A 23,100-nucleotide genomic window follows, 5' to 3' on the forward strand; every position below is an offset into this window, starting at 1 on the left:
AGTTATCTTTCATTTTTTCCCCCTTGGCTTTTGAGACAGGGTCTTGCTATGCAGCCCAGGCTGGCCTCAGGTTCAGTCTCAGCAGGGCCCAGAGATGTCACATGGACAAGACACAGAATTCAGATGCCTCCAGCAGCAGCCACTGAGCTGCCGCAAACCTTGGAGTCTTCCAGCTGGTGGCCTTGACATTGTGGAACAGACATAAGCAATCCTCACCTCAGAGAGAACAGATCCTGCATAAGGAGGTATAACCATGGGAAGCCACTAAAGTCAGGGAGCTTTAAGCTGATTCTGTGCATTTCACTGTGCATCTCTGAGCCAAGTTCAGGCCTACATCACTGAGTGTTCACTTTGGTCACCCTGCATGTGATTGTCACTCATCTCTGGTGAGTGGGATGCAGGGGGTCCTGTGCACAGCCCATCAAGCTCTCCCTGCTTCCTCCCCAGTCACAAGTCCATCCGTGTTCCATACCTGGATGCCAATAGCTTGGGATAGAGGTCCACCAGGAAAGAAAGAGTGAACTTCAAACAATGTCCCACCCAAGAAACACACTCCTATCCCAACTCAGAGTCCTGGGGTCAGCTCCAGGCCAGACCCTTGGAGACAGGAAACCAGATGGGGTGGGGAGAGAGTTGCAAGAAGGCAGCTGCAGGGGCCCCCTCACTGTGTCCCCAGCACAGCAGGCAAAGGGGTGGAGTGGAGGTATATCAGAGGACAGCAGATCTGACTCAAAATCAACTGAGAAACGCATTATCTTAGGGACAGGCATAGCAAGATTGGAGGGAGGCTGCAGCCAGCACCCCTGTCCCAGGCACACCTCCATGGCAGGGCTAGGTGTGCAGACACTCCAGGTCACAGCTGTGGTGACAAGCACATCAAAGGCCACCTCTTTCTGAAGGCTTAGAGATAGTTCTCAGTAGACCCTAGTGATTAACACAGGTTTCCTTCAGGAAAGTGCAGGGATGCCAAAGAGCCCAGGTCTTTACTACCTTGGAAAATGCCTGTTCCCTGCATAAAGTTTTTAGAAATTGTATTCTCCATGCCCTGAGCACTTACAGCCTCAAGAAGGAGGTGTCTTCAGGCAGGGTTGGTCCCACAGGGGCGGGTGAGAAGTTACAGGCACAAGTGCTGCCCTCACACCAACTGCAGGGTGAGGCTGTGATGTCTTAGGTATCAGCTGCTAACAAGGTCACAGAGACTGGAGGCTACCAATGTCCCCCAGTCACTGGGAACAACCAGGCCTCCTGCCCTATTCAGCAGCATCTTGATGATGTCCAGCCCCAGGCCCAAATGGCCACATGACTGAACCCCACTGAGCAATGAAGAAATTGAGATGGTGGGGCACTAAGCATGAGGTGGGCACAGACATCAAACCTGGCAGGAATCTGCACACTCCTTTTCCTTACAGGCAGATTGAGGGTCAGAGAGGCCTAAGAAGAGGGTCAAGTTGCACAGTCTGTAGCAGCACAGGCCTCGTGCCCTGAGAAGCTGCCTCATCAGTTACAAACTGACCTCAAGGCCATGGACATCTGGCATCTGTGATGAGCAGGCTCCTGGGGCTACCACCCTGCTCCTCTCTAGTGGAGAAAAACCCCACTCCTGCCCTGGACCCCATTCCTGCCCAGCTTAGGGTCCATCAGGGCCACTGGAATTCAAGGGCTCCCCTGTTCACCAGCTGCAGGATTCTCCCTGTACTGAGCCCCTCAGAAACTTAAGCACAGAGCTAAGATAGGAGGAACAAGTCCCCTGAGCCCCTGGAGGAGCATGTGGGTCTCAGAGGACCTAAGTGGCCTGCACAGAGCCTGGGACAAGGAACAGGCCAGAGTCCCGAGCCCAGGCATGTGTATAGGTGCAGCTGCTGAGATGGCCCTTCCCTGTGTCCCAAAGCAGGCTTCACCTCCATGAGGACACGGTCTATAAGGACACAGATGCTGACAGTGGCCCAGAAAATTGTGCACTCCAGTGCTGAGCTCAGGCCGGAACATCCAAGGTTCATTTCTGCTCCTCCCTCAACAGAGGACTGCTACAATTCAGTTCTGTGGTCAGCAAGCGAGTGCAGACATTAAAAGTTCATTTGCACTCTGCTTCAGATGCTTGTTATGGCCCATTTGTGGGCCCTTTCCCCACTAAAACTAAGCCCTGCATTCTTGTAAGCATAAAACATTAAAACAGCCAGGCGAAGGCTCGAGGAGCGGGCTATGCGTGGCCCCCAGAGGCTCCCTACGTGCAGCCTGGTGCGAGGAGGCTGAATGAAGAGTAATTACACAGCCTCCTGATTTGTGATGGGGTCACGTCCCATAAACTCATCATAAACAGAAAATCCTGCCAAGTCCAGAGCGCACTTCATACATCTGACCTCCCAAACACCTCAGCTCGGCCTGGGCCGCCTCCAATGTGCGCAGACCTGACGTCGCCGAGATGGGGCTGAATCATCCAACACAAAGCCTGTTTCATAATAAAGTGCTGCACATCTCATGGGCCACACACGAGACTGGAGGCAGGCACTTCCCAAGCCAGTACCCATAGGGCACTGGACTCAGGGAGACACAGCCAGAGAACCCGAGCCTGGCAGGCCGTGGGGCAAGAAGGGCCTCAATCCAGAGGGTGAAACAGATTCCAAAAGCCTCAACCCCCAAATGGGATAGTGTGAATTCACCACACAAGTCTGCCCAGGATATCCTGGGGGTACTGGATCTGATCTCCCCACAGGTAATGGTTCATAGTTTTTCTTTTTATGAAACTAAATCTTGCTATATAGTTTATTGCTTTGAACTCACTATGTAGCTCAGGTTGGCCTTAAACTTGTGGGTGATCCCTCCTGCCTCTACTTCTGCTGAGTGCTGGGATTATGGTTTTCTGATGGTGATTTAAAGCCGGGATCTTGACACAGGCACCAGCCTTTGAATTCCAACTCCAAAGTCAGGTGGCTGCATCTGCTTATTCACTGAGTGGTTTGTGCACAGCATATCTGTTGTCCAAGCCTGCAATCCTAGACCCAGAAGGTTCGAACTCTGTCCCAGTACACTCTGTCACACATGAGGATGTGAACCTTAAGCCCAGCACCTGCCCAAGTTAATGCCCTTTGGAGCTGAGGGTGTTCTGCTGAACTAAAAGCATTTGCCCCCAAATAGGGAAAGACAAACACAGTGAGAAAACATTGTACAAGCAGGGAACCTACCAAAGTGGTCACCACTGTGCCCTGGGGATGTAGCCTATTTTCCAGATTTCTGTAATGTTTTCTCTCCTTTCATGATAACACTTGAGCATGAAATAGTTCATTTCCTCCTCCATGCATTCATACAAGAAGCAAGCACAGAGGTTGCTTGTGGCACCAGACATAGAAATCTGGTGGGGCAGCTGACAAAAGTTGACAGTGAAGCTGGGCATGGTGGCACACACCTGTAATCTCAGCACTCATGAGGCTGAGGCAGGACAATCACTGTGAGTTCAAGTCCAGACTGAGTTACATAGCAAGATCCTGTCTCCAAAGAAACAAACATGAGAGTGATCAGCAGGAGAGCAGCCTGGTATGAGTTTGCTTGAGGTCCTGGGAAGGAGTACCTGGCCCAATTGAGGGGGAAATGGAGGGGGAAGAGAAAGGCTTCCTGGAGGAGTCCTCACCTGAACCCTCCTGGAAGAGGAGAAATGTGATGGTTTGGTGCTCCTAGGAGGACTGGTGGCCATAAGGGCTAAGACACAGGCACTGGTTTTCATAACTTAAGAGACTGACAAGTGCCAACCTCCATCCCAAAGACATGAACTACACAGCCTGACTTCCTCACATGAGACCCGAGTGGCCACAGGCTCTTTCCTGCAGAGTGATAGCCCCTTCCCGAGCCAGCCCCCTACAGGACATTGCTGACTGGACAACCACGCCCCTTGCCAGTCACGTGTCACTGCCTTCTGCTCTGTCTTCCTGTCCACTGTCTCCTCTGGCTTCCTTACCTGGCCCTGGACTCCGGGTGACCCCATACCATCTGCTCAGAAGTCATAAGGCTTCCCTGCCTGCAGGGACATCACGAGTCCTGCTTGTTCTCTCAGAATGACACTGCCGCCCAAGCTGTGTGCCTCAGCTGTCTGCCACCTGTGTGGCTGGGCCACTTGGCTGGCCAAAGGCATTCAGGGCATCCTTTCTGCTCAAAGTCAAAGCCCTCAGAAGACCACACCCTTCTAAGTAATGGGGATGAGGGTAAAATCAACCTCAAGACTAATCTCTAAATTATAAAAAATAGACTCCCCCCAAAAAAAGATCCAATCAAACCATGGGGAAATGAAATGAACACACACTTCTCAGAAGAACAAGTACAAACTGTCGATAAATATAAGAAAAAATGCTCAGCATCTCAGGCCAGTAGAGAAATGCAAACTAAAATAACACGAGATTCCGCATTATTCTGAAATAACGACCATCATCAAGAAATCAAATAATAATAAATGCTGGCAAAGTTGCAGGGAAAAAGAAACCTTCTATATTGTTGGTAGGAATGTAAACTAGCACAACCACTAAATAAATCTGACACAGCTATTCTTCCCAAAAGAGTTAAAAACATCATTTTACAGTGACCTATGCAGGAAATAGGGATTTGGCTCAGTGGCACAGTGCCCACCTGGCAAGTGTGACAGCCTCAGTTCAATTCCTGGTGCCCAAAAACAAACAAACAAACAAGCAGTGATCCAAGCACACCTGTGTTTATAACAGCATGACTCATTAGAGCTAATTCTTGGAATTGGCCCCATCAACAGATGAATGGAAAAAGAAAATGTGGTGTTTACACACAATGGAGCACTACTCTGCCAGAAAGAAGGGTAAAGGAGTGCTTGTAGGATGCACCCTGAGACCAAAATTTTCCATTTTTTTTTATTTTAAAGAGGATAAAACAATAAAACCAATCAAAACAAACCAGTGTAAAAGATACAGACTTCAAAATATTATGAAATCAACAATAACTACCATAATGCCTTTTGAGGTCTTCAAACTAGCTGCAGATCACTTCAGACATAGTAAAAATCGCACAGAACAGAATAGAATTTAGAAACAATAAAAACAAAACAAAGAATATAATAAAGGATTTCAAAACAAGCTTATTGTAAATCCAAATTGCTAATACATATTAGCAATTACATCTTGCTATCTTTGAAATAGCTTCTCCGGCCTTAAGATTTGACATAATCAAACAAAACAAAAGAAAATAAAATTCAACCCCACAAAACAATGGAAACGATGTAGGACTTCCAAAACAAGACCACAGGGAATCAATAATAGCTGCAACCCTCAGAAGGAGATCCCCTCTAGATGCCACACTGCGCACCAATATCCTCTGAACCAATAATCAGACTCCTGGCCCTAGACCTGCAATGTTAGTGAAACACCAAAGCACCACAGGCATCCAATTGCATTTCACCTCCATAGCTATCATCACAGCCTGTGTTTCTCCAGATAAGCCTGTCACTTACATTGCGGGGACGGAGCTTGGGAGGGGTTGGTACCTGTTTGCCAGCCAGCGCTGGAAAGAACTGGGGTCTGTCTGTTCTAGACTGCTGGTGGCCTGTGCATGGCACAAGTTCCCAGACTGAGCTTGCTTGCTGGAGTAGCTTTGTTCTCTCTACCCCTAGTCCTCAAATAGCACTGACTCACAGGGAGAGGGTGGGTTCTGTCTGTTCCAGTTCGGTGGGGCCCGCGCATGGCGCTGGTTTCCAGTTGAGACACAAAAATTGAAGTGAAATAAATCAGATACACAAGCTTAAATATCACATGGATTTCTTTATATGAGAAATCCAAAACATGAACAAAGAGCAAAATAAAAGTTAGATATTAGGAATTAAGGAGATAAATCTTTCTCAAATGGAAAGGGGATCAAGAAATGGAGGGATGAAGGAAGATGAATTAAGATGTGCTGTGTACATGGATCAATTCCACATGGAGAATGTAAATATTCTGTACTTCGAATGTGTTCAATGATAAATAAATAAATAAAATTTTGATGACTGAAAAACAAATGTAAGATACATGGAATAAGGTGTAAATATGGTAGGTACTAAATAAATACTATATAAACAGTAAAAAAGTAAATAAATAAAAGGAAAACAACCCCTTACAGGATTTGTTGGGAGCACATACCACACGCACACTCCACCCCCACACATATGCACACACTGCGAATGTGTTATATCTACACGTCGCACAACAAACCCATATACACTCAGCACGCATGCCACACACATGTGACAGTCACATGCACCCATACCACACGTAAGCATACACACCCCACAGCCCACAAGAATGATATACACCACATGCACACTATGCTCACAGCACACACACACACAGGAACATGCTTCCCTTATCACACAAGAGCGGGTTAACAAGTTGCTTCAATGGTCACAAGAACTCTGTACCCAGAAATGGCTGAAAGGAAACTCTAAACCGCTGACATCATCTGCTTCCACTTAATAAGGTCCAGGGAGATTTATTTCCTTCATTATGCTTCTTCACCCTTGCCTAAATCTGAAATCACAACCACGCCTTCCATTTGTAACCAATGACAGCAACTCTAAAAAGGTACTGTCATCCCAATTCAAGAATGGTACCTCTTTCGGATGCAGACTAAGTTATGGCAGACTAAGTGCCCCAGGTCATACAGCCAAGCCCAGCAGGAAAAGGACCAAACCCCAAGCCTGTGCAACCCTTGAGGGATGGACAGCTCCAGTGTGGGCTCTCTCTCCAGGCTTGGGGGTGCACTGCGGGGGACAGCACAGCAAGGAGAGCAGTCTGCAGGTGAGCTGCCCTGCTTTCACAGGCAGCCCAACAGGAACCCTTTCTGTACCTTTTTAATGGCTTAATCAGCTTTTATGGGTGACTGAGGCACTGTGTGGCTCTAGCGAATCACTAAACTTCTCTGTGCTTCCGTGTCCTCATTTGTAAGTTGACAGAAATGATTTCTTGGAATGATTAAATGAGATCACAGAAAGTAAGACAGCTGAGTTCAACTCAGAAAGCTGTGAGAGGTGCCAGGAAGAGACAGGAAAAATAGGCAAGGAAATTGGGTCAAGACCACATTCCTAGTGTCCTGAGTCCCACCTCACTGCATCATTTTAGTATCAAGAAGCCACGCGCAGTTCATGTTTGGGGACCCCCTGTGAGTTATCAGGGTATGTGCAATGACCATTTCTGTTCTTAGCAGAGGGAAGCAGCTGGTCGTCCAAGGAACCCGAAAACAGCCAGCCCAAGGCCACATGACTAGAAAGGGAGGTGATGGAAACTCAAACACTTTGGGGCCTTTAAACCCCCCACATTGCCCACCTTGGGCTCCTGGGGGTCATCCTTGGCTGCCATTTCAAAGCCAGGCAGGAGTTCAGGAGAGAAGACTCTGGGCAGGGCTGATGTAAGATGTCAAACAAAAGCCACAGCACCCAGCACCCCAGCTTTGTTCTCGGAGGCACGCCATTGCCACTTCCAGGCCTCCAGGAAGGTAGGGGGTGCTCTAGAAACCATGGCAAAGGAAGCCATCAAGTCGGACTGTGTGCCAAATGTCTGTGCTGCTGAGACTGAGGGGTTTTTAGTAGCTCCGTTACATCACAAGCCTATCAGTTAGGATAAATGGGGAAGGAACATGGTGACATTACAGAATGCCTTAACAGAAATACTCTATCATTTTCCAGTCCACACTCTTAACAAACTCGAGTTGTTGCAAAAAAGGAATCTTAGTTGAGCAGCTATACCTCCCCCACCCATCCATCCATCCACCCCAACGCATCCATCCATCCAACTAGTAATCCATCCATCCATCCATCCATCCTTACTATTTTTGTGCTGGAACTTCTACCAATTAGGATGGCTACTATCTGAAAAAAACAGACAATAACAAGTGTAAGCAAGCATGCAGAGAAACCACACTGTTGGTGGGAATACAAATATGGTACAGTGCTGGGTGAACTAGTGCTCACCTGTAATCCCAGCACTCAGGAGGCTGAGGCAGGAGGATCACTGGGAGTTCGAGACTAGTCCAGACTACATAGTGAGTTCAAGTGCTCCTGAAACAACATAGTGAGACCCTGTCCAAATATATATATGTAAATTTGGTACAACTGCTATAGAAACAGTTTGGGAGATGATAGTTCCTCAAAACTTTAAACAAAGAATCGCTACATGATCCAGCAATTCCATTTCTTCTGAGTATACACCCCAAAAGCATTGAATCAGGCTGTTAAAGGGAGATTTACACAGCCAGGTTCATAACAGTATTATTCATAACAGCCAAAATGTGCAAACAACTCTAGTGTTCATCAACAGATGGAAGAAACTAAGTGTAGTATTAAAATACTGTTGAGCCATAAAAATTCTGCACATGCATGATCCTTCAGGACCTCATGCAATAAGCTAGTCCCCAAATGGCAAATACTGTATGACTGCATTTACACAAAGGTGCTAGGACAGCCAAATTCACACACAGGAGGATCTTACTAAGTGCGTTACGGGGACAGAGGTTCAGTTTGGGAAGATGGGAACTTTCTGCACAAGGGTGGAGTAATACCTGCCCCTCAATATGAATGGACCTAATGCCACTAAATTGGATGCTTAGAAACAATTAAAACAATCAATTTCATGGAAAATGTATTCCAACACAATGAAAGTAAAGCAGTGCCGCACACCTACTGTAAGGGACAGGAGAGAGTCATAGAATCATCGTGACAAGTATTGGCAAGAGTGTTCAGCGCAGGTATTGCTCTGGCTGCCTCATACACAATATCACACTTGGTTTCCATAATTCCCTATGCACCACATACTGCCTCTGGTTTGCAGAGGCTTTTCCTGGCCAGCTGTGTCCTAGGGGTCTGACTTTCATAGGGCACATCACCCAGGACTCCCTGCCCTCTTGCATGATCACTTTCAGTCATGGAAGGCCCTGACAGGAGGCAGGAAGAACGGAGTGGTGAGCCTGGAGACCCCAATGCAGGCCGGTAGTGTGGCAGGTGCAGGGCTTCCTGGCCGAGCACACAGACTTGTTGGGCATCTCTCTTGGAGCTAGGGTGCTGATGGCACTCCTTTAATGTACGCATGGGATATAACTTTAACATCGCACACAGGCATGCAGGCACACATACACAAGCTGACCACTGAGGTCGAGAAACTGTCACAGATCCCCACTGTGATGGTCCCTGTATGCTGCTGCAGCCCTGGCTGCTTCCATTCAGCTCACATTCTCTCTCTGTTAAACTTCCCTTTGAGTATGCCTCAGTTTCTTTAGGACACCTGTAGCCTGTTTGTATGCCTGTGTTTCTATGCAGTGAGTGTTCCCAAACGCCAGGACCCCTGAAGCCATCCTGGCCATATCCCTGTTCCAGGACTGCAGTGGAATGGGAATCTGCAAGGTGCCTAGGACACAGGAAACATACAGATGACTGGAGGAGGAGCTGTCCCAAGAACCAACAACCTCACCTGGGTAGTGGCACCAGAAAAGCACTTGCTTTGCAAATTAGTCTGAAGCACTGAGATGTGAGCTGGCAGATTTTAAACCGAATTAGGGAACTTACTTGCTAGCAAATGCTAAATGAATCACAAAGTATTCTGGGTTAGTCAGCTTTGTTTTTCAGGTACAAAGTAATGCGATAACCCACTTAGAAAGAGAAAAAGATTCTTTCTGCTTATAATTTTGGAGGTTTTGGTCCACAGTCTTCTGGCCTCCTTGCTTTTGGGCCAGGGGTGTGGTAGCACACTTTGGTGGGGACATGCAGCTGAGCAAGCAGCTTGATTCTTGCAGCTAGGTAGACAGGAGAGGTCTCAATAACCTTCTCAAGGTCACCACCTAGTTACCTCACTTGTTTCTCTTAGGCTTGGTTTCCTAAAGGTCCCACCACCTCCAATAGCACTACAGGCTCGTGATCAATCTTCACCCTCTTAGGGGGACATTCAAGATCCACACTGGGGTAGATTCCAAACAGCCTGACAGGTGAACGCCAAGGATCACACAGCCTCAAACCCAAGCATGAACAATGCTTTTCCTCCATCCCTCTTTCCTCTCGCATTTACTGAATTGTCTTGAAAAGCTCATGCAGAGTCACAGGATGTGACACCACCTCTGGCCCTACTTATATCACCTCTCACATGTGTGATGATCATGAAGAAAGACCTCAATGAGTGGCACAGGCAGCAGAGCCACTATAGGGACACAGCAGGGCACAAGTAACAAAGGACTCTGGATGGAAATGAGCAGCTCTACCTCCTAACTCCACGAGATGTGGAGCAGAGAAAGATCTAGAAAGAGGAGTTGAGTCATAGCAACAGCTGTAGCACACTGGAGTCTGCCCACTCGCGACGGTGAGTGCATCTTGGCCCACTTTCCTTGGTCCCATGAGGCTAGCACGTTCACATCCTCTTCACAGACATAGCTCAGGGACTAGGACAGTCACCCAGAGTGCTCACAGTGAGTAAGAATAGCTGATGTTGGGTCTCAGTTCCCTGATCTCTACGATGGCTTGGTGACAGTTTCCAAAAGCTTTGTGTGGATTTAACAAGACCTGGATGTAAAATCCCTTTCCCTTCCCACTGCCCTGGAAACTCATAGGAGCTCCACAGGGCCAGCTCCTCATCTTTTCCCTGCTCTTCTGGGCTTGAAATCTCTCACCGTCACCTCAGTCCCAGGTCTATGCAGAGCATGTTTGCCTGCTATTCTTTGCCCCTCCCACCCTTCCTCTTGGGGGCCAGTAGAGCGCACGGACACAGCAGTAAGCCAACACATCATTTACCTCAGAACTACGTCCTCATGTGGAACTGGGATATAGTGGACTAGTTCAGTCACTCAACTCATTACAGCATAAGACTGTACGCACATGCTCGCCACGTCACATGCCAGTTCACGAAATGGCATGCTTGTTATTTGTATACGAGATGCTACCTGACCACTTTATCCCTCCATTTCTATATCTACCCATTCACCTACCCATCTACTCACCCAGCTATACATCCTTCCATTTTACTCTTTCATCTATCCATCTATTCATCCAGCTCCCCATGCTTCCCAGTACTCATCCACATACCCACCCCTCCATCCACTCTTCCATTCATCCACCCATCCATCCTTCCAATCACTCATCCACCCATCATGCCTCCACCCATTCATCCATCTCTCCACCCATCCATACTTCCAACTCATTCTCCCTCCTCTCCAACTACTATGATTTGGATATGGTTTGGAGGATAATTATTCCCAAAGGTTCAGGTGCTGGAAGTTAGATCCCTAGGGTGGCAATGCTGGGAGGAAGTAGAACTTTCAAGAGATGGAGTCTAGTGAAAACTCCTTAGGTCACTGGGAACAGCGCTCTTGGGACTGAGATAATTCTTGTGGGACCCTGAGTCAGCTCTTGCACCAGTAAACTGTTATAAAAGCAAGCCTGAGCCCTGACTTGCTCCCTGGCGTCCTGTCTGGTATGTTCTCTTAGTCCCATATGTGCTTCAGTCATTACAATGCCAATTTTCATGAGGTCTTTGCCAAAGCCAGAACCATATTCTTTGGACTTTCAGTCTCCAAAATTGTGACCCAAATCAGTGTCTTTCCTATATGAGAGCCTGCCCTGGGTGTTTCATGACAGCAGCAAAAACTGACAAACACACCATCTCTACATTCCTCCATCGATCCATTCTGCTATGCCTCAGAAGATGAGGGCACTGGTACATTTCCACCCGAGTCTCCTACATTATTATTTCTACAATATCCAGACTTAAAAACTTGTCTTTATCTGCACATCCCACTCATTTTGAGTTTAAGTGGGTTAAATGTTTAGCTTCCATCCTTGATCGTAGCTTCTCCCCCACTGAGTCTTCATTTGGAGACATCAGCAAACTCAGTGTATTCCACTTTCAAGTGGACTTATCAAGAAGGGCAAGTGGAAGCCCCTAGAGTTCTTGAATGCTCCTGCTCCTGTGTCTGCTGTTTTTATGCACAAACCATATCCAGGGTGACTGTCACTCTCAGGAATATGTCACTGCCCAGAGCCCTGGGCTGCATCTCTTATTCCCCAGCAGTGACTTTGAAAGGTAAGGCCAGCCTAGCTGCCTGCCCTTGAGGTAGGTGGGTACCTGCATTCAGATGCCCAGAGTTCTTCCTTTTGTCTCAGGTTAACCATGCCTTGTCATTGAGGATTTTGATCAGCATCATCCAGAATGCAGGGTGCTTGTCTGACCTGCTGATTTTGTTCTTTTGTGGCTGCTTCAAAGCAGACCCACTTCTGCTTCTTGTCCCCTGGTCAGTCCCCTTCTCTGGAAACCCCAGCCACACTTAGAGGGCCAGCTGTGCTTTCTCCTAGAGCAGCTGGTCGCCTTCTAATTGCTTTCCCCATCTCAGTCCCCGTTCAAACTTGTCTCTTTTTTTTTTTTTTTTGGCCTCTTTTTCCACTTTCAGGAGTATATATATGATTCCTCCTTCTCATTAATTTATTTGTTCTTTAATAATACTACTTTGATCTTCAATTTTTTCCTTCAGTCTTCAACCTTCCTTTTCATCTCTTCCTGATTTTTTAAAAAATCTTTTAATTTTTGAGCTCTTCAATTGGAGCTCTTACCAAATTGCCTTAGAGCACGCAGCAGTTTTGAGGGGATACTCTAATGTTCTTAGAGGTTTTCTGCTAAAGTGAGATATTTTTAAAACATTGTATTACAAAAGTTTTCCAAACTTCTAGAAAAAGAAGAGCAGGCCAAACTCAAAGCTCATATGAGAGAGGAAATTATAAAGATTAGAGCAGAAATTAATGCAACAAACTCTTAGCCAACCTTATCAAAAAAAGGAAAGAAAGACTCAAAGTACACAATTAGAAAAAGGATGAAATCACAATGGACCCTCTAGAAATTCAGAAACCATCTATATTTACTTTGAGAACTTATATTCTAATAAGACAAAAAATACAGAAGAAATGGACAAATTCCTGAATCAAGAAAATATAAAGGCTGGGGATTTAGCTCAGCAGTATAGGTGCTGGCCTGGCAAGTGCTAGATCGTGAGTTCAATCCCTGGTACCCCCCCAAAAAAGATATAAAAATTCTAAATATCAGTATCAATCAATGAAATACAAGTTGTAATTAAAAACCTACCAACAATGGGGCTGGGCATTTAGCTCAGTGGTATAAGCGCCTGCCTTGCAAGCGCACAATCATGAGTTCAATCCCTGGTACCAATTAAAAAGAAGAAGAAGAAGAAGAAGGAGCAAAACAAACAACAACAACAAAAAAACCTACCAACAAAGAAAGGCCCAGGTCCTAGTGGATTCACTGCTCAGTTCTATAAGAAATTTAGATAAGACCTGATACCACTACTTCTCAAACCCTTTAATGAAATTGAAAGGGAAGCAATACTCCTTAATTCACTCCTGAAGGCAAGCATTACCCTGATACCAAAATTTAAGAAGGACCCAACTAAGCAAGAGAACTACAAGCCAATCTCTCTAATGATACAAAAATCCTCAATAAGATATTGGCAAACAAAATGCAAAATTATCAAGAAGATTATATACCATGACCAAGTGGGATTCATCCCAGGGATGCAGGGATGGTTCAACATATGCAAATCAAGAAATGTAATATAATATATTAACAGAGCAAAGGAGAAAAATCGTATGATCATCTCAATAGATGCAGGAAAAGCTTTTAACAAAGTCCAGCACTGGTTCATGACAAAAAAAAAAAAAATACCACCTACAGAAAAGTGGAATAGGCAATCTTTATTTCAATCTGATAAAAGCCATTTATAACAAGCCAACAGCTAACATCATATTAAATGGACAAAAGTAGAAAGCTTTCACGCTAAAATCAGGAACAAGTCAAGGATGCCCACTGTCTGTACTCTTTAATTCAACATAGTACTGGAAACTTTAGCCAGAGATGTTAAACAAAACAAATAAATAAAAGGAATAACATTACGCGAGAAAGAAGTAAAATTATCATTGTTTGCAGATGACAAAATACTCTACACAGACGATCCCAAAAACTGCACTGAACCACTGCTAGATTTGATAAGCAAATTCGGTAGTGTAGTTGAATACATCAGCTCTCAAAAATCAATAGCCTTTCTTTACACAAATAACAAATTCACTGAGACAGAAATTAAGGAAACAATACCATTCATCATAGCACCCAAAAAAATGAAATACCTAAAAGTCAATCTAATGAAGGATGTAAAAGACCTCCACATTGAAAACTACAGTACTCTAAAAAAGGAGATTGAAGAGAGTATCAGAAAGTGGAAAGCTATCCATTGTGCTTGGGTAGGAAGAACCAATATGGTGAAAATGGCCACATTTCCAAAACAGTCACACAGGTTTAATGCAATTCCATTAAAAATTCCAACAGCGTACATCACAGAATTGGAGAAAACAATTGTTAAATTCATTTGGAACCAGAAAAAATCTAGAATAACAAAGGTAATTCTGCAACAAAGGCAAGGTAGGGGATATCACAGTCCCAAACTTGAAATTATACTATAAATTTACTGTGATTAAAAAATAGTGTGGTACTAACAAAAAAGATCCACAGAGCAATGTAACACATAAGAAGATGCAGAAACAACTCCAAACATACTCAGCCACCTCATCTTTAACAAAGGTGCCAAACACATTTACTGGAAGAAATATAGCCTCTTTAAATTAATGGTGCTGGAAGACTTGGCTTTAAACATGCTGAAAATTAAAACTGGACTCATATCTTTCACCATACACTAAACTAAATTTGAAATGGATTAAAGATCTAAATATTAAAACAGATACATCAAATCTGCTGGAAGACAGAACAGGTAAAACTCTTGGAGACATTGGTGTAGGCAAAGACTTTATGAATAAAACTGACTGCACAGAAAGTATCATGAAGAATCAACAACTGGGACCTCATCTTATTAAAAAACTTTTGCACAGCAAGACAAACCACCAACAAAGTGCAGAGACAACACACAACGTGAGAAAAAATGTTTGCCAGTTGTTCCTCAGACAAAAGATTACTATTGAGAACATACAAAGAACTAAAAAAAAAAAAAAAATCAAAACCCCCAATTAAAGACCAATCCAAAAATGGGCATCTGAGATGAATATACACTTCTCAGATGAAGAAATACAAACAGTAAATAAATATGTGAAAAAATTTTCAACATCATTGGTCATTCAAGAGATGCAAATTAAAACAACACTGAGATTTCATCTCACCCTAGAAAGAAGGGCTATTACCAAGAAGTCAACCAATAACAAATGCTGAAAGGGCTGTGGGGGAAAAGGAACCCTTCTCCACTGTTGGGAGTATAGACTGGTGCAATCACTGTGGAAATCAGTATGGAGATTCCTCAAAAAACTAGGATTAGAGGCCCCATTTGATCTAGCTATTTCCCTGCTGGGCATCTTCTGAGAGGAATTAAAAACATTGTACCACAGCAATATATGTGCACCCATCTTTACAGCAGCACAGCTTGTAATAGCTAGATCTTGGAAACAATCCAAATGCCCATCAACCAAGGAATGGATAAAAAAGATGTCTTTTTGTATAATGGAGTATTACTCAGTCATAAAGGTTAAACTGGAGACTTTTATATTTAAATAGATTCAACAGGAGACCATACGCATAAGCGAAACAAATCAGACTAACTTGTAAACATTGTTTCCCTAGTGTGAGAAGCTGACAGAGTAAGATTCAAAATGTGTGATAGATACTGTGAAATGGGAAGAAACTGTTTAAAAGGAAAGAGAAACTGAGATGGGGAAAAGCAGGAAAGAAGAAGGTCAAAAGAATTCGAAACGGATTAAAGATCTAAATATTCAAGATCATTAAGATAATTATTACTAATTTCCCTTAATTCATTGGAAAGAAAGGTTTGTGTTACTATGATTTGGACAATTAAATGCCTATATCTTGTACTCGGAGTAACTAATTTAAAGATAACAATATGCAGTGTATTAACCATTGGCATTCTCCTATTACCTTGTTTTTAAATTTTTTTCTCTTTAAAATTAAATTTTAAAAACAATTTTCAAAGAGAGACCTTGAAGAATAGCTTTAACCACTTATGAATTATTTCAATACAAGATGATGAAAAAGTTGCATATTTTTCCATTAATTTTTATCAGATAATATAACAGGAAACATAAAAGTGACAAGTGCAAGTGTATCTTGTGCAAATAAGAATCAAATGGCTGAAATGACACCTCTCTAAGCAATGCAGGGATAGTCAGTACATAAACAAACGTGCTGCCCAGTGACATCCCGGTAAATTGCTAAGTGGGTAAATTGAGCCATACCGTAACACCAACAGACAACAATTTTTGGTCCATCTTCATCTTGGAGGCAGATACGTAGGTCCATCCTCACATGCCACTTGCATGAATTTAAAAATGCAACAAGTGCAGCCATGACGTGTCCTTTGTTATACCCAAGCAAGACTTTCATTAGAAGTCTAAAAACCACAAGCAATACTAAGAGAATAAATTCTGCAACGTGTCATGGAATAAAGCAAACGAACAGCAAAACTAGGAAGTCAGACAACACGGGATCCAGTACAGTTGTCACCCGGGGTGAGGGGACAGGGCAGGCTGGGAGGGGCGTGGGGCAAGGTGCACTGTTTGTGACTGTATTCTGGCTTTCAGGCTGGGTGGCACACATGCATTTCAGTGTCTGCCTGCATCATGTTATCACGAAGAGGATAAACAGGGCTAGGTGTGGCCAGGACGAGTGTAAGTAAGAAACAAACCAGGATTATGATGAGTCCACTCCTAGCGCCTGGGCCTGGGTGGCAAGCAGGTGGGGGGTCACGGGGTAGCCTCAGACAGGGCCCCAGGCACAGGCTGTTCCTCAGATCCTGGTCCCTGCTGCCTCTGGCCAACCGCAGCTTGACGTGGGCACCTGTGTGCCTGGACCCTGGGGTGCCAGCTGCCATTACAAGGTCATCTACTGCTCTGTAGCAGCACCCCTGTTGTGCCCCTCACCGCCGACCTCTGCACCTCATATCCCATGGACCCTCTTACCATCCACACCCAAACCAAGCTCTACTCTCACCCAGCCTAGCTCACCTGAAAATCCCATTCCTTTCCCCCTCCCATGCTCCTACCCAGCTGTCTGTGTCATCCCCTCCAGGGACCAGCCCAGCCCAAGCCACCAGGATCTATACTGGGTCACTGCAATGGTCTCGCTCCTCAGGGTGCCCCATGCCCCAGCTGCCACCCCAACTGTATCCCAGAGCACATCCTCTGCAGAGCCCTCTGACAGTGTCACCGCCTACTGCCAACCTGCCAGCAGCACCCTTCACCCTCTGTGTGGGTTGCAGATCTGTACCCAGCAGGAAGGCTCCATACAATCTGGGTTTCCTGCCTGCCACCGGTTCCGCCTGCAGTGCTCCCCCCATAACTGTCAGGCATCCCCACCCGCACCCTTAGCACCGGGTCGCTTCTGCTTGAACTTCCTCCATCTCTTCCAGCACCTTATTTGTGCCACTTGCCACACAAACTCTGGCTCCACCAGCAGCCCCACATGACCTCCTACCTAAACCCACCATTCCTGGTAGCAGGCCGTCACCACCCACCCCATCCCCAGCCTCTCCTCATGGATACTCTGGAACACTCTGGCCCCTTTCACTGCCTCAGGAAGCAGCATGTAAGTCCTGTAGGATTCCACCACCAGCATCTTCTTCAGCCCGGCCCTCCTCAGACTCCATCTGCACTATTTACCTCCCCAGACTTATTCATCTGTTCCCTCCACCCCTCCCTGGTCTGCCTGGTGAACTCCTACTCACCCATGAACAACCAAGCTTAGGAACCACATCTCCTTTAACCTCTTCCAAATCCAAACACTCCCCCTTCCATGTTTTCTTGTATGCATTTATTTGTCAATCCATCTCCCAGGTCAGCCACAGGCATCCTCAGACCCACAACCCCTGTACACAGCATGTGGGTCTCCTACGAAGTAAGGTGCCTCCGTTTCCCCAGGATGCTGCCCCTCCCCAGCTCTTGCTCACTGGCACAAGTACTAAGGAAGAAGGCAAACGGGTCTGCTAATGCAGTTGTTCTCCCTCCCTGCCCCCGCTTTGCTCTGTTCTGCTCTAATAGGGCTAAATTAGCATAGATTAAATATGCCTGTGCTGCAATTCCCTGTGATACCTTTCTCCGCTGAGCCAGGAGCCAGCATATCTGCTGACCAGCTGCAACCTTTCCCCAAAGCCTCCTTTCTTGCCTTGGCCCCACTCTGTGTGGGCCTTGGAGGTAGGGGGTTTTGCAAGTCCAAGGCAGAGCCCTCATCCTAGCAGGCTGCCTGCATCCCAGGGGATAGACCAGCCCTGGATGCTGCCCAGCACTGGGCTTGTTAACAACCCTGTTCCTGGGGGAATTTTCCATCCCACTTTGCTAGAGTGTAGATACAGCCTGCTTTAGCAATACTGTGGCTCCCCAGGGCTCTGGCTCCCATCCTCCTACATAGCAGGGGGAACAAGAAAGGCCATGCTCCACACATCGCTCAGGAAGGGCGGCCAGCAACAGGTGGAGTCTGCCCTGTGACCTTGAGCATCAGAGCCCCAGCCTCAGCCTGGGTGTGGACACAGAGGCTCAGTCAATGATGTAGCCTGGGAGTCAGTAGATGCACTTGGAATCCCGCTGCATCCTGTGTCCTTATGCAGCCTGCCCTGTCCCAGGATGCTGCCTTGGTTTCCCCATGAGTATGACATGGTTACAGTAATGCTGCCCAGGGAAGGCGAGTCCTGACCACCAATCCCCAGCCCCTGCCCTTACAGCCCTGGGGAGGTAGAGGCTAATCAGCATCTATGCAGAGCCGAGCAGCTTCTGTAGATGACTCAGAATCACACAGATGAAGTGGCCTGCAGGGAGAGAAAGACAATTGCCTGGTCAATAATTCTGGAAGGTTTGGCACACAGGGAGGAGGCTGTAAATCTGTAAACACGAGAGAATACACACTAGATACAGCTCTCTGGTAAGAGTCATTCAGCAAACATTATCACTTTGTCCCCAGTGTCTGTGTATTGAAGTTGGATGCTGGGGAAAAGAGACTTTAGAATGTAGAGACCTTGTACTCTCTGCCTCTTGATGTGCAGTCGATGTGGTATCTAAAGGAGTGCCTGGCACCTAGCAGGTATGCAATCAGATTTGTTGAATGGCTGAGTGATCTCCACCAGAACTCCCAGACATGTGGGCATGAGATTTCCTGAATTGGGAAGGGAGGAAATGTCCCTGCTGAGGGTCCCTTCTCTACTATACTCTCCAGTGGCCCCAGGGGAAAGTCCAGCTATGAAATCTGGAAGAGCCTGCTGCAAAACTGATGCAAAGCACCAAGCCACCCTGAGCCACAGTCCCTCTGCTCCTGTTCACACACCTGATTTGTGTCATGCAAGCTCAGAGGCAGATTCTTTAACTTCTGAGCCTCAGTTTCCTTATCTGTAAGTAGAGCTCACTGTGCCTTCTCATCAAGACTGCTGAGGCCAGTGAGATCACAGAACCACATGAGTTCTGATAAACTGCAGCTTCTAATAAGAAGGGCGATAATCATAATGATGAACATTATTCCATGGGCATCTGGTGAATTTCAATGACCACAGTGACTCCTGGAACTGAGGATGGACCCTGGCAGCAGTTTAGGCTGCTGGGGTGAAAAGGCCAGTTTGGACAAGCCTGAGACCAGAGCCTTGAGGAACCCACACAGATCTCATGGCTACCAATGCAGTGATGAGTCCCATCCATCAGACCCAATGCAGCGCATGGTCATACCCCAGAGCTCTGTTCTCAACCAAGGCTCCACATGGGTCAGCCATGACCCTGGACCAAAAACTGCAGGGTGACAGTGGCTCCTGGCTGGCTCCCAGCTCCCAGGTTCGTGGCTTGCATCAGATCCTATAAGCTGAGCAGATCCCCTGGCCCTGGTCTAGCACAGTCCTAGGGTGAGACCCAGAGGGCTGGGCAAGTGGTCAGGAAAATCCTGGAGGCTTTTATAGGAAACTCCACCATTTTCAAGCTTCAAAGTCTGAAGTGATTTGTAACCTTCAATCATCCCACATCCCCATCTCTTGGAGCACCATTTAGCAACACATGATTAAAGAATACACACAGCAGGTACACTATGCCCCTGTTTGCTCAGAATGAAGTCCAGCTCCCTTAGCAGCCCCTCCAGGGTCCCAGACCCTGCAGCTACTCTTCCCCCTGTCTGCAGGAACCTGCACCTCAGAAACCTGCCAAGGTCAACACTCAAGTGTCCCTTGGGCCATGTGGCAGCCACCCCTCCAGCCTGGCCAAGAACCTGCTGCTCTATGTCCCAGTCTCTCTGCCATGGGACACTGACATAACTCCAGCTGGGCATGGGGACCCTGTATGTCTCTCCCCTCCACTGTACCTGGATGGGCCCTCTACCACCCAAGTCTTCCACACAAGGCCTGACATGGAACTGGGAGTTAGGAAATGTCTGTATTGGAAGGGCAGAAAAGAGGGAGAAAAAAACCCCCAAAGAGAGGGCACCAAAAGGAGGACAAGTTTCAAAGGGGTCACATTTTACAGTCCCCTGTCCTGACTTGAAATCAAAGGCAGAAAATCTCTGCTGGATCACATACATGCACACACACACATACACACACCCAACACAGGTACTCATTTCTAAGCACACACAGCAACTTACGCACACACATATGCACAATAAATACTCTGCTTGCACTGGACATACACATGTGGATGTACAGCAACGCACACACAAACACGTACACACAGGCAGCACATGTATACATGCACATTTACACATTAACACACACCACTACAGGGCAAGCAATGCATTGCCTTCCCTCACGACTGGCAAGATCTGACTCCAAAGCAAGGCTCTGGGCTTTGTAGTGGATACTGAGAGGTCCCTCCCACTTTGCCCTGCTGGTCACAGAGCCCTGTCAGCTCAGCCTTTCTACCCCACCCTTGTAGGTGTCTGCTCATCTGGGTCACAGCCCTGGCTCAGTCCTGCACATGGCTGGTACTGACCTGGGGCCCCAGTGCTGTCCCTGGGCCTACCACAGATATGGCTCATTGCACATCCTTCCAACTCCACCATCTGGGGCAACCCGAGGGCCTGAGATGAGCACAGGCATCTCTGTTGCAATTCCCAGCCCAGTGGGTCCAGTGGGGTGTCCCCATAGCCCTAGCACCCACTGTATGGGAAGCTCCCAGCATGGGGATTACCATAAACTGATGCTGCAGGGTGCTGATAACCAAACCAGAGGCAGTGAGCCCACAGGACCAAAGGCTCCTTTACGCCTGTGTCCCCACATCCACATGAGCCAGCCCCAGCAGAATCTGACAAGCCCCAAACACACTCTGAGCCACAAGGGTAGTGGAAAGTCAATTGACTGGCATTCTACACAACAACCCTCACATCTACCCTACCCCACAGCAGCACCCACCAACCCCCAACACAGGAAGTTCAAGAAAATCAAAGAGCTACATGTTTGCAAAACTCACCCTTTGACCCTGTGAAGAGGTCCAGAATCACTCCTGCAGCTTCTGAGATCAGCCCTGAGCTGCTTCTTTGATGCTGCTATGTATGCACAGCTCATTCTAAACCCTTTTTAAAACTACACCCTAGCTTTACTGAGGTTTAATTCACATAACATATAATTCACTCATTTAAAGTATGCAAATCAACTCACAGATCTGTGCAACCACCATCACAGTCAATTTTGTAATGTTTTTGTTTGGTTTGTTTGATGGCCTTGAACTTGAGGTGATCATCCTGCCTCAGCCTCTGGAGTGCCGCAGGTGCGGGCCTGTGCCACCACGCCCAGCACCACACCCACTTTAAAAATATTTCCATCACCAAAAATGGGCCCTTGTTTCCTCAAATTTCCCCCACCTAGCCTCAGACAGCCACTAATCTACCGTTGTTTATCCCCTATCCTAGATACTCATGTGCACAGAATCATTGTATCCGGACTTTTGTAAATAAACATGCAGCATGTGTCAGTACTGCAGTGCCCAGTATGGGGTACAGCACACTGTCATGTCACCATAAGGATGCAGAAGACACACATTTTCTTTTGACACCCCAGGTCCTTTGCTTTGTCCATCTCCTTTTAGGGATGCTTTTTGGGTAGTTACTGCATGCATTTAGGTCTCTGAATGCTCCTCCCTCTGTCTCTCCCCTGGGAGGTATTCTCAACAACTGGTTGAAATTTGACCCCCAAAACCTCAAAAAGAAACAACTTGTTTTCTTTTGCAATACTGCCTGGTCCCACACAAACTCTCCAGCTAAGAAGTCTGCTTTTCCAACAGCAACAGTTACTAAACATAAAACCAATGTTCCTGGCTCCTTAGTTTGTAAAAGGAGAAAATATTTGAGTCTGTTCAGTTTGTTTTCAAACATCATCGATATGTCAAAGAAAAGATTTTAAATTGCTTTCTTAAGATTCTAATATATGACTCTATATACAAAAAGGAAGTTGGACTATGTTTTATTTTTTTAAAGTATTTTTCTTATTATTTTCTTATTTTTCTTATTCTTTTTAAAAGTATATTTCTTATTATTGAATTGCCCAAATTCAAAAATTTTGTAAAGATGATTGGTTACGATTTACAAAACTATTTAAAGTGTTTTCCAAAAGGCAAAGTTTATAACAAAACCTGTATTTAAAACAGCATTTAACATTTTCTTAAAGTTCTGATTAGCCATTAGTAAAAATTTACAAAACTAACCTAAGAAACAAAACTTTGTGTTCTTTCAAGACAACTTCTGTTTTATGCTATTAGATTTGATTACCTAGGAAATGAGATCTTAACAGAGCTGGGGTTTGTTTAAATGTAAAGTTTTTTAAATGAGCAGATTATAATTCTGGTTAAATTAAGTTATTATTTTATATTATTATAGTATATTTGACACTTTGCATATCTGGGACTAGAGATATGCATAAATCTGAGAACAAGTATGCTATGTGAATGCCCAAAGTTTGTAATACTAAAGATTTTTAAGTTTGACCCATGAACACTAAGTGCTTTCTTTGATACAATATATATTACATCTAGACCTTAAATGTAGGAAATGACAAGTAAAACATTTTTTTCAGTTTTTATGGGTACACATTTGGAGTACATCATTTTACTGACATTCCTTGTGTGGA

General features: G+C 45.7%; 1 protein-coding gene across 6 annotated transcripts in view; it reads right to left on the reverse strand.

The window, feature by feature from the left end:
* Window positions 1-23,100, reverse strand: part of Iqsec1 (IQ motif and Sec7 domain ArfGEF 1) — a 302,628-nt gene that overhangs the window by 209,989 nt on the left and 69,539 nt on the right. The gene's annotated exons all lie outside the window — the stretch shown is intronic.

The sequence above is a fragment of the Cavia porcellus genome, unplaced genomic scaffold (genome assembly GCF_034190915.1).
Source record: "Cavia porcellus strain 051 isolate PalLab524CR breed Dunkin Hartley unplaced genomic scaffold, mCavPor4.1 scaffold_27, whole genome shotgun sequence".
NCBI lineage: Eukaryota > Metazoa > Chordata > Mammalia > Rodentia > Caviidae > Cavia > Cavia porcellus.